The sequence below is a fragment of the Triturus cristatus genome, chromosome 11, assembly GCF_964204655.1.
Source record: "Triturus cristatus chromosome 11, aTriCri1.1, whole genome shotgun sequence".
NCBI lineage: Eukaryota > Metazoa > Chordata > Amphibia > Caudata > Salamandridae > Triturus > Triturus cristatus.
This window is the reverse complement of record NC_140594.1, coordinates 4716195-4728630: the sequence shown is the minus strand read 5'-3', so window position 1 is coordinate 4728630 and position 12436 is coordinate 4716195. Positions and strand designations below refer to the sequence as shown.

The 12436-nt window shown below is 43.7% G+C and overlaps 1 protein-coding gene across 2 annotated transcripts in view; it reads left to right on the top strand.

Annotated features, from left to right (window-relative positions):
* DHX37 (DEAH-box helicase 37) overlaps nucleotides 1-12436 on the top strand; it is a 536866-nt gene that overhangs the window by 204312 nt on the left and 320118 nt on the right. The window lies entirely within an intron of this gene.

The following is a 12436-nucleotide window of genomic DNA, read 5'->3' as shown; positions in this document are numbered from 1 at the left end:
ACAATACAATACTACACATAAAAATAAAATAGAATTTGTCATCAAACAGGGAGAGACATCACAGACTTCAACATCTATCAGTGTGAATGTACTGATCCGTGGTTTTTCATGAGAAGCGTGGTAATGAATCCATATTGAGTAGTAGGGGCATTGAGATATCACAGTAGCCTCCACCTACAAGGAGAATTCATGGATCAGTGCATTACATTGATCGATGTTGAAGTCTGTGATGTCTCTCCCTGTTGTTTCATAAGAAATTCTATTTTATTTTTATGTATAGTATCAAAATAAGGCCCCAGGCGATGAGGTCCCTGTAGAGGCTCGGCAGGAGGGCGCATGCCCCCTCCCATTTTAAAATACATTTGGCCCCCGGGATGGGGTCCCTGCGGAGGGCGCACGGCCGCCTTCCATTTAAAATAAATTTGGTTCTCCAGTATTGGGGTGTCTTTCATAGATTCACATGCTTGAATATTCCCCGTCGTCGGAGTGGGAGTCCCACGGTAAATAATATAGCAATATATACAGCCATAATATATATATATATATATATATTCACTGAAAAAACCATGGGTTTCACACACGTTATAGTTAGGAATTAGCATTTAAAAAACCTTAGAAATTCAATGAAAAAACCAAAGGTTTCACACATGTTATAGTTAGCTGGACATTTCACTCGTAAAAAAACATTGAAATTCCCCCGTTATAGTTAGTTCAGCTAACTATAACTCGCGCGCCCGCAATGCACTACTGATGACGTCACATATTACATCACTCATGACATGGTCACTGACATCACTCATGACATCACTGATGACATCTCAAATGACATCACTGATGACATCATCCTTGTGATAGAGTGGCAGACCTCCTCTCACCCTAATATAACCTTTGATACACACATTCAAAAATAGAGACTAAACTTTTCAAAACAATGGACATATCAATACCAGTTACAACAACCTCTTCAGTAATTCTAAGAACCACATACACATCCACTCATTCACCAACAGTCCTCTACAGTCACTCATACATGTACTCACTCATCATATGTATTCATACACCTATACATCCTGTTACACAACGCCACTCATCCATAGAGTTACTCACACACAAAGTCACTCATGCTAATAAAGAATCAAACATCCATTTACTTGCATATACAGTTATACACACACCACCACACTTACTTCTACAGAAACTTACATATACTTACTCTTTTAAACAATAACTTATAGAAACACATACTTATTCATACAGGAACTCTTCCAATCTCTCACTCTCACATATACTCACTTATATACACCAATAGTCACATATACTAGTTTAAAACATATGTAGTTACTCATAAAGACACTATAGACAGTCATTCACTCACTAACACACCCATGCACACACTCATCCACCCATACAGTCCTGCACACATGCTGTATTCAACACATACAAACAGTGAGTCACTCATTCATGCACCTATGCACTAAGTAATACCCCCCACCGAACCATACAGAAACTCAGACACTCATAGTGATAAAAAACCAACTAATAACCTATATAGACACTCATGTAGCTACTCACCAACCCATGCAGCCACTTATACACAAAGTAAGAAACTGATACAGATATTTAAATATTTAAAGATTACTCAGTAAGCCATGTATTCACTATGATACACTTAAACAGTCAGTTACACAAAAAAAATTCCAAAAAAAAGTATCCATTTAGACACTTATATACCCATTTATTCTTCCTTTGACCTTGAGATATACATAAATATAAAAAATATATAATTTTCATAAAAACACACAATCACTGGATGATGTCATCAGTGATGTCATCAGTGATGTCATTTGAGATGTCATCAGTGATGTCATGAGTGATGTCAGTGACCATGTCATGAGTGATGTAATATGTGACGTCATCAGTAGTGCATTGCGGGCGCGCGAGTTATAGTTAGCTGAACTAACTATAACGGGGGAATTTCAATGGTTTTTTACGAGTGAAATGTCCAGCTAACTATAACATGTGTGAAACCTTTGGTTTTTTCATTGAATTTCTAAGGTTTTTTAAATGCTAATTCCTAACTATAACGTGTGTGAAACCCATGGTTTTTTCAGTGAATTTCAAAGGTTTTTTAAATGCTAATTTCTAACTATGCCTACAGAGATAGGACATGTGAAGAAAGAAGAAAAAATGCACAGAAAGAAACAAAAGAAGTGCAGAAAGAAGCAACAGAAGTCCTCAAATACGAAGATAAGTGCAGGAAGAAGGATAACGTGCAGAAAGAACAAAAAGAAGAGCAGAAAGAAGCCTTGTTGCAAAATCATCCTGTACCCTCAACTTTTTCAGACGGATACTGGTGGTAACTGAGTCTGACTAACCAGTCCTAGAGCCAGTGCTATGTTAAAAGACACTTAGAATACAGTGAAAACACCTACATACACTAGGGAACATTATGCGTTGGGGTCCCCCTGTGATTAGCATGACCTCCTCTGTAAGCCCCTAGTGTATAATAGGGCATGGGGATTAAAACTACCTCTTAAAACAGGCCACAGGGCGTTTTTGCACACATTAACTCAGGCCCCGTCCCCTCCCTTCACCACTGTGTAAACACGCCCTGTGTCCATTTTTAGTTGGGAGATTAAGTTCATTTGAATCCTGAGGGTCCCTAGGGTCCAACTAGCCCACTAGGTACCTCCAGTAAGTGCCACAGAGCTGCGTTGCAGAGAGGTGTAAAAAGTGGCACGGCCTGGACCACCTCTCTGCAATGCAGCTCAGTGGCGCTTACTGGAAGCACTTGGTGGGCTAGTTAGCCCCCAGGGGCCCTCAGTATTGAAGGGAAATTATATCCCCAATTTAAAACATGCCATAGTGCGTGTTTGCACACGTCACCTCAGGCCCCGTCCCCTCCCTTCACCACTGTGTAAACGCGCCCTGTGGCTGTTCTAAGTTGAGAGTCCCCCTGAATCCTAAGGGTCCCTAGGGTCAAACTAGACCACTAGGTACCTCCAGTAAGCGCCACAGAGCTGCGTTGCAGAGAGGTGTAAAAAGGGGCTTGGCCTCAGAACACCTGGCTGCAGCGCAGCTCCCTGGCGCATACTGGAGATGCCTGTTGGGGGCGCGTTTGCAGAGTGCTGCACGGAGGGGGCATGGCCTCCGGCACGATGCCAGTCTTTTATTTATTTTAGTTTTTTAAGAAGGGGGGCTGTTTGGTTCCCCTTCTTATTCTAATTTATTGGCCCTGATGACCCCATCCCCCAGGGCCAGTCTCCTAATTATATTTTTTTGACCCCAATCCCCAGGGCCGGCCACTGTTTTTTATTATTTTTAAAAAATATATATTTATAGACACACCTAGGACATGCTGGACAAACCGTACGTACCTATCACCATGACGATTTGCGTGATATTCATTAAAAGGCGACTATGCATGCAATGAATCCACGTGGAATGTATTTACACCACTAGTGAAGCTCTGACATGTCTGATGCCCTACCGTGCCTAATCCTGGTAGACACCCTTGTCGTTTATTTATACAAACATGGGTAGCTATTGACGGGCACATTTAATACACATGCACACCAAGCCATTGAAAGGGGATTCGACAAAAATTCGACCAAAACTATGCAAGAAACCCCCCTCACGGTTAATAAAACACACATCCACTGCCGGATGTGTAATACTTTTTATTTTACTCTCTGGAAAGGGGACGAACATCACTTGAGAGTCACAGCGTGCTCCTGACAGAGCCCAATGCTGTGTTACACCCACCATTGCCTGCCGAGTGCCACACACCTCTGTGTTGTATTCCACTAGCTATTGCATATGCTATGACACTCTCTAGCCCATGTGCACTGTAACACCACCCCGTGAATATGTCATGCCACACTTGTCTTCGCACGGGTTATATTGCCCCATCTAACGTGCCTTTCTCGATGCCTATGTTATAACGCACAGTGCTATGCCATACATATTACAATCTGGGATCCATATATTTGTCACAGTGCATATGCAACGTTACACTCCCCAGCACATATTTTATATTACAACTTTAGAGACTAGTTAGGTTACACAACACTGCCCTGTGCATATTACACTCCAAGGCGCTTATCGCATAGCACGCGCTAGTGCCTGTGCTATCTCGCGCTCTCCAATGAATCTGTCATTGCGCACAATGTATTGCAAATTATATTTCACGCCCGGTTCATCTTATATCACACTTTTTGGTGCATAGTTTATACCATACACTATATCTAGTTTTCATTTTCAATCGTGCTCTCAGGACTATGTTCTATATAACACTGTGTTCACCTACCCTTTTCACGGGCATTACATTTTGCGATAGGGGGTGGAGGGTCAGGGGGTGTTTCTGCCAAGTGAGCCCGGAGTCACAGTCACAAACGTCCTCTTCTTCCTGAATAAAAGTGAGATTATGCTGCATACTTGTTCATATTTTAAGTAGTTCGCACAGACACAATGTTTTAAAAACAATAAAGTTCCTAATACCCGCCTTCTCTGAACAGTTAGCTTGCTGCCCCATCCCCTTCCTCCCTATCCTCTGTTGTGTGAATCCATGGACTAGCCTCCTCCCTCCTGCCATGCATGGTCTGATGTGCTGCCACTGCCCTCAATTTAGTATGATGTACCAGTCCAGTCCTCCTGCCCTCCATTGCCCAATTCTATGCCCCATCATTGACCTCCTGCTTAAACTCTGTGCTTAGCTTGCTGCCCCTATTCTCCTTCCCCCTGCCCTCCGATGTCTTTGTGCATGCCCCTGCTCCATCCTTTTTGCCCACCATGTCCCATGGACCTGCCACTCCTATCTACTCTGAGTGTTCTGTTGAGCTGCCACTCCCCTCCCACCTGCCTAGCATTGTCAGATGACTGTAACCTGTCCCTGCCACCTCCACCCTGCCTGTCCACATGCCATGCCCCTATCCTCTTCCTCCTGTCCTACATGGTCCATTGTACTGCCACACCCTTCTGCCCTCCCTGGTCTGTTGTGCTGCAACTGCTCCTCCTGCCTGCCCCGTGTGGTCTGTTGTGAGGTCCCTTCCCCTGAACTTTCTTGTCTGTGCACAGGTCCTGACCCTCCCTTCTATCCTCCATTGTCCTTTGTGCATGCCCCTCCACCCTCCTTCTTGCCCATCATAGCCATTGTGCTGCCACTAACCCTCCCACTTGCCATGCATGGTCTTCTGTGCTGCCATGGCCCCTCCCACCTTCCCTGTGTGGTCAGTTAGCTGCCCCTGACCCCCTCCCACCTTCCCTCCATGGTCTGTGTGTATGCCATCACAGTCTCACTGTTGCTCTTCATGGTGTGTCTTGCTTCTAGTGCCCATCCTGCCTGACCTCCATGACTATCTTGCTGCTCCTGCCCTGCCCCCTTGCCCCCAGCCCTACTCCCTCCCTCCTGGCTTGTCTGTTCCATTGTAATGCCCCTGATCCGTCCCTCCTGCCCTTTATGGTCTGTTATGCTGCAGCTTTCTCTCCTGTCTGTCCATTATGGTCAGCTAGCTACCATTGCCTCTTGCCCCTCTGTTCTCTGTTGTCCATGTGCATGGTCCTGTCCCCTCCCTCTTGCTTTCTATGGATTGTTGTGCTGCACTCCCGTCCTGCATGCCCTGTGTGGTGTATTGTGCTGCTGCAAACCCTGATGCCTGCCCTGCAGGGTCAGTTTGGTGCACCTCTCCATGTCCCTCCTGTCCTCTGTTATCCAAGTCCATGTCCCTATCCCATTTCCTTCCATGATCCAATGTACCATACTTGCGAACATTTTGAACTTGGTAAGAGGGAGATTTTGAAAAAAAACTGGGGTATTGATTTTCCCCTTTGAGTTACATTGAAAAAGAGGATATTGTAGACAGGAGACAGATCAAATAAAGCCCATTTGAGCTTAAAAACATTGGACGTTTCCTGGCTGAATCGGGTCTGTTGGCATGTATGGTTGTACTACCATTGCCTCTTCCTTCTGCCCACAATGGTCTATTACATTGCCACAGCCTTGAAGGAGGGTAGATTTTGTATCACAGGGGGCCCCTGGCCCGTTCTGTCCACACCTGAAGTATGAGACCCTTGTCCTTGCCCTGCCAGCTGCATTTGTAGGCCGTATTAAATTGACCAGCGGGTCCTGTATTGCTATATAATTATCCTGAGACATCCTTACCACTCAGCCAGCATAAAACCCCTGTGTAGGCCCTTCTGTTCAATATGTAGGCCTCTTTGTTAAATTGACCATAGCTCTGCAATTTTAGTGTATAGCAGTCTGAAGGCAGGTCTGCGAGGCCTTCTGATCCAAACTAGTAGCCCCCACCCTACCCGAGTGCTCCGTGCTCGGTATCAAAGTTCAACATCCCCCTGAAGCTGTCGACATACAGTAGGCTGCATCCTGGACTGGTACTTGCTTCCTGGGCAGGTTTCCCGCTTTTAAGGAAGTGGCAACCGCAGAGCGTCAAGTTAGGAGAACTGAGGAGATTTTATACATGAATATATTGAATTCCCGTACAATACCCATTATTTTCTGCTTGCTCTATGGAACTTACGATAAGCGATTGGCCTGAGAGACTGACCTTTTCACCCAGTCCATTGTCAGCATTAAGTGGGTAAATGACGAAATGTCTGGTAAAATCTGCAGTCGAAGCTTTTGGGTAGCATACGTAGGTAGATGTAGCGTGCAAAGGAGCCCACAAAATGATATAAAAAGGGAGCACCCACAGATATCGACGGACTACCTCGCCGTCTGTATGTAGGTTAACAGGCAGTGCAGGTTTTCCCCAAGAGCTGGGAGCTCTTGTCTTCCTTTGCTTAAAATGCCTTGCTCTGCTTTGCTTGAAGTATCTTATTCTATTTTACCTATATGAAATGTCATGTTATGTTTAACCATTGTTCTCTTTACTTTTGCATTTAAAAGATTTTGTATTGTAATTGCAGGAATGCTTGCTCTAAGAGTAAACGTGAGTGTTCCTAGGTAACATTTTCCTTGGTGTAACTTGTTTCTCATGATGCATTTATAGATGTGTTTTCTCTCTCTCTCTGTCAGTACATTAATTGAGATACAGAGAATATTATGACAGCTGTATGATTATCTGGATTCTGTTTTTTGTACTTTATGTCTCTATTCTGCGGTTTCTTTGAAGTTGCATCTTCTCATTAAACTGCCATTGTATTCTGCCTCCAATTCCATGTCTCATATGTCTGTTTTCTTCATTTTTGGAGCAAGCGTTCCTAGGCACCCCGGCTCAAATTAAGGTGCCCCTTTTGTCCCTGACTCACTCTCCTGCTCAGTTCTGTGGTGGCTCCCGGGGATCTGGGGACCACCCCTAGCTTCCTTGACCCGTAATAGATCTTCCCTCCAACAGCCTCTCTTGCAAGTCCTGTATTGTTGGTTTGTTGCCCCTGCCCCCCTTTCCACTGCCCTCCATAGTCTGTTGTGCTTCCACGGCCCTTCCTGCCTGCTCAGTGTGGTTAAATTGTTGCCTTTGCACCCTCCTACCTGCCTTCAATTTTCAGAGTCCGTGCCCCTGGCCTCTGCCTCTCAACAGTATCCTAATGAACAACTAGATTGCTAACATTCTATATTTATTACAAAAGTGTGGAACGCCTGACATCATCTTGATGTAATCAAAACTGTAATACCTAGAGCATTTCCTTTAGAAATGACATATATGAGAGGGTCTTATTGGCATCAAAATTATGGTTAGTGCTCTAAAAGACTAAAATAAGGACATATTTTCTGAGTTTTCAAATAGCGACAAAGCACTTTTAAATTATTTGTTATCTTTATGTTTTTTTATCCAGTTGACCACTTGATTAAATGTTGCACTTAGGGGAGAGGATGTGGTGTTACTTCCAGAACTGCAGACTTTGCAACTGGGGAACCAGGTTGAAGTTTCTGCTTCAGCTCGACATTCTGTGATTCTGGTCAAATCACTTAGTCTCCCCATGTCTACAACCAAAATGAATTTGTTCTTGTGTGATGTAACCAATGCTCATGTAAAGCACTCCAATACCTGACAAGTCTGCACTATATAACACTGCAAAAACACAAAATAATAAGTGTTTTGCACACTTCTGTCATTGGGCTATATTTGGGCTACATCTGGTTGATTTTGGGCTACATTTGGGCTCTTTTGTCTCCGGTGGCCATCTTGGGAGATTTATTTGTTATGAAGTTTCCTAATTTCCTCATGTACTGCAGTCTCCTCAGTAGGAAATGCTTTCAGTTTTTTACTTTGATTCCATCATGAAGGTATTCAGATATGTCACACATTTGCCATAAATTCTGAATGTTAGCACTCTAGTTGCTCATTAGATCACTGTAGTAAAACTACTCCACCATGGAAGTCTGCTCCTGGTATTAAAAGTGCATGTTTCAGTCTGCATGTCAGAATTTTTTAATGAAATAGAAGAGGATTTGAGAAGTCACTCAAAATGTGCCCTCATTTTCTTTCTTCATTATTAATCATAATTTCTATGGCAAAATGAACCTCCTCATTGTGTTCCTTTTTAAATTAAATGTTTTAAGTGTTACCAGTTTATTCCAATCAAGATGGCTTCAGGTGTGCCATACTTTTGTCATAATGAAGACAGTAAGCGCTCTAGTTGTTTTTAAGAACATTCTGGGACATTCTGTCATTGGGCTATACTTGGGCTACATCTGGGTGATATTTGGGCTACATTTGGGCTCTTTTGTCTCTGGTGGCCATCTTGGGAGAGTTATTTGTTATGAAGTTTCCTAATTTCCTCATTTACTGCAGTCCCCTCAGTAGGAAATACTTTCAGTTTTTTACTTTGATTCCATCAAGAAGGCATTCAGATGTGTCACACATTTGCCATAAATTCAGAATGTTAGCACTCTTTTTGCTCATTAGATCACTGTAGTAAAGCTACTGCTCACCAGGGAAAACTGCTGCTGGTATTGAAAGGGCATGTTTCAGTCTGCATGTCAGAATTTTTTAATGAAATAGAAGAGGATTTGAGAAGTCACTCAAAAATTTTTCTTTCTGCAGCACTAATCATACTTTTTATGGAAAAATGAACCCCCTCATTTTGTTCCTTTTTAAATTAAATGTTTTAAGAGTTACCACTTTAATCCAAGCAAGATGGCTTCAGGTGTGCCATACGTTTATCATAAGTAGGACTGTTAGCGCTCTAGTAGTTCTTTGGAACACTCTGGGAAGCTGCAGTAGAACACAAAGGAATCAACTGACAGTCTCTGCCCTTGTTGGATGTACATGTTTTACTGAGAATATCAGACTTCATTCTCACATGACTGAGAAAGATAATGTGAATTTACAGAAAATAAGCTCTCAGTTTAGCCTATAGATCACCTTCCAAACCTCTGTGGTAAAAGCATGAGAAAATATTTTTCTCTCAATCATGATATCCCAGCAGAAGGCTTTTTCACATGGTGAAATCACCTTAGAACATACCACAATTCCTAAAATGAGTATGGTACCATCAACAAATGATTTATAATGTAACTAAAGTCTTAAAACCTTCTATTAACTGCAATGCTTTTTAATGAGGTGCTATCATGTATATTTGTCCCAAGATGGCTGCCAACACTTCTTGGATGAAGTGCTGACAGCCAATCAGATCTCAGGATGAGATGTGTGGTTAGGCTCCGCCCACATATATATATGCTTTTAAATGCTATTTACTCAGGAAATACTGAACAGATTTACACCAGACCTGCAAAAGGCACTTCTTTGACCTTATGGCTACCTCTCTGCCAAATTTCTAGTAATTCTGTTCAGCCGTTCGGGCTGTAGCTCGTTCTAAAGGTCCTATGGAAAAATGCATGGGAAAAACGCGTTTTGGGACCCCCCTTTTATCTCAGCCCCCGCTTGACGAATCCGCCCGAGACTTTCAGGGTAGGAGCGGAGCGTAGCGCCCCACCTATTTTGAGAAATTCGCGAGGATTCATCGACCGGCGCCAAAGTTATTCAAAATAGAATGTTGCGGATTTCCTATGGAAAAGGGGTCCTAACTATAACTACCTACTGGCGACCGCCAGTAGGTAATATATATATATATATATATATATATATATATATATATATACATATACATAAGTAATCATATAAAACAGAGATATAAGTAAGTAATAACATCAAGAATGTCCCTATATGAAATTTCCATAGAGATACATGGAAAGAGAAAAAAGACATTCGTAGTCTATCTCTGTCATTATGTTAGTCCGAACTCCGGCCAATCAGGCGCCAGCTCCTCTCTAGAACCTTCTCCTCAGAGCTCCTCACCTCAGATTTTCTACCGCACGTCGTGTGAAAGGGAGTCTCCCTGAGCTCTGCTCAGTTTTTTCTCTTCAGGATGACTTCCAGTAAGAAGTCTTTGTTTAGACCTTGTTCTTTTGTGGAAAGCTACGTTCTTCTCAGAAGATCCACACAGTAAGTGTATTTACTGTCTTTACCCTACCTTGAAGTGGGTGAATGTAAATTCTGTAGAATTTTTTTTCTACAAAAACTCTGAAAGACAGGGAAGGCCGTCTCTTGTTGTGGCTCCAGAGACTTAAGGATAAAGATGAAGTAATTTTCTGAGGTAGAAAACTTTACTTCTGGCCGTTCCCACACAGCCTCAAAACGCAGTAGTGTACAGGAGTTACCTACTCCTTTCCTTAAAAAGAAGAAAATGTCTCTGACTATGACATCTGCCACTTCTTCTTCTTTGAATACTGCTGTGTCGCCCACGAGACATAGTTCTCAGGCTAGTGAGGTTTTTCAACTTTCCAGTTTTCTCTACGATGGCTCCGTCTACGATGGCTCCGTCTACGATGGCTCCGTCTACGGTGGCTCCGTCTACGGTGGCTCCGTCTACGGTGGCTCCGTCTACGGTGGCTCCGTCTACGGTGGCTCCGTCGACGGTGGCTCCGTCGACGATGATACCGTCTACGGTGATCCCGTCTACGGTGATCCCGTCTACGATGGCTCCGTCGACGGTGGCTCCGTCGACGGTGGCTCCGTCGACGGTGGCTCCGTCGACGATGGTTCCGTCGACGATGGTTCCGTCGACGATGGTTCCGTCGACGATGGTTCCGTCGACGATGGTTCCGTCGGCAATGAATCTTTCGATGGTGGTTCCGTCGACGATGGTTCCGACGACGATTCCGTCTACAAAGATCTCTTCAATAGCCTTCTATGCCTCAGAGCCCGTCGACTGCAGTCTCATCGGTAAAAAAAAAAAAAAAAAAAAAAAAGACGACTTCTGCACAGAGGTCATTAAAAATCCAAATGTCTTCGACATATACAGCGACTACTTCGTCCTTTGCTGCTGTTCCTTTATTACCATTACCACCGAGTACTTGACAAGATATGTCGAGTGAGGTTATATCGGTGGAGGATTCCCGCCTTCCTTCACCATTGTTTTACCACTGACTCAGATCAAGATTCAGAAGAAAGTTTAGCTGAATCGGTTGTGACAACTATAATCGGCGGTTTTTCCTTTATCACCACAAGTGTCTGTGGTTCCGCTTACTCCAGTGGTGCCAACAACTATATCGGAACCGGTACCGGATCCAATACTTTCTGTGGTAATACCTACAGTACCGCTGAGACATTCTTCAACTCGGACAATACCTCCTCATGATACTGAAGAAGAAGAAGAAATTCCTCAGGACAGGGACGATGGTGAGATTCTCGATGATGATGATGATGATGATGGTATGGCGGAGTGGGATAACTATCATGCCCAAACACCATCTCCCTCTCCGGTGCTACCTGGTGACTCACCACCTGTTGATATGCAAGTTCCACCAGTTAAGGGATAGGACAGCACTAACGTTCAAATTAACGAAGGATTATTTCCTGTACGATTTCAAAGATCAGCCTGTTAAACAAACACATACAATCCCTATAATTGAATTTATTGGGGAGGAAGATTATGGAGGCCTCATAGTCTTCCAGCACGGGTGCCTAGATTGGAGAAAAAGTACAAATCACCATTAGGAGCACCAGCGTGCCTCACTGGTCAAGCGAAGCCAGATTCTGTAGTCACACAGGCAGCGCAACGCCGGGCTAGAAACCCTGCATCTACGATCACTGCACCACCTGATCGTGGTGGATGTCGTTTGGATGCCATAGGGTGAAAATTCTCTTCGATGGCTTCCACCATGGTGAGAGCGGCTAATGCTTTGGCCATCCTGGGTCGTTAGGACCGTCGAGTATGGGCGGATATGTCAACACTAGTTGAGCAACTGCCGGAACCGTCAAAGACCATGGCATATGACGAAGAAGAAGAGGTTTTATTCGGAGATCAGGTGGATGAAGCTCTCCAATCGATAAAGAAAGATACAGATACTGCTCGCTCTCTGGGCACATTGCAATTTTGATAACAACCCTTTCGGGGTGCACGCGGACGCGGCACCTCCTCTAATTTTCGAAGAGGAATCAATCAATATCGACCTTATAACCAGGGTTCAAACCGA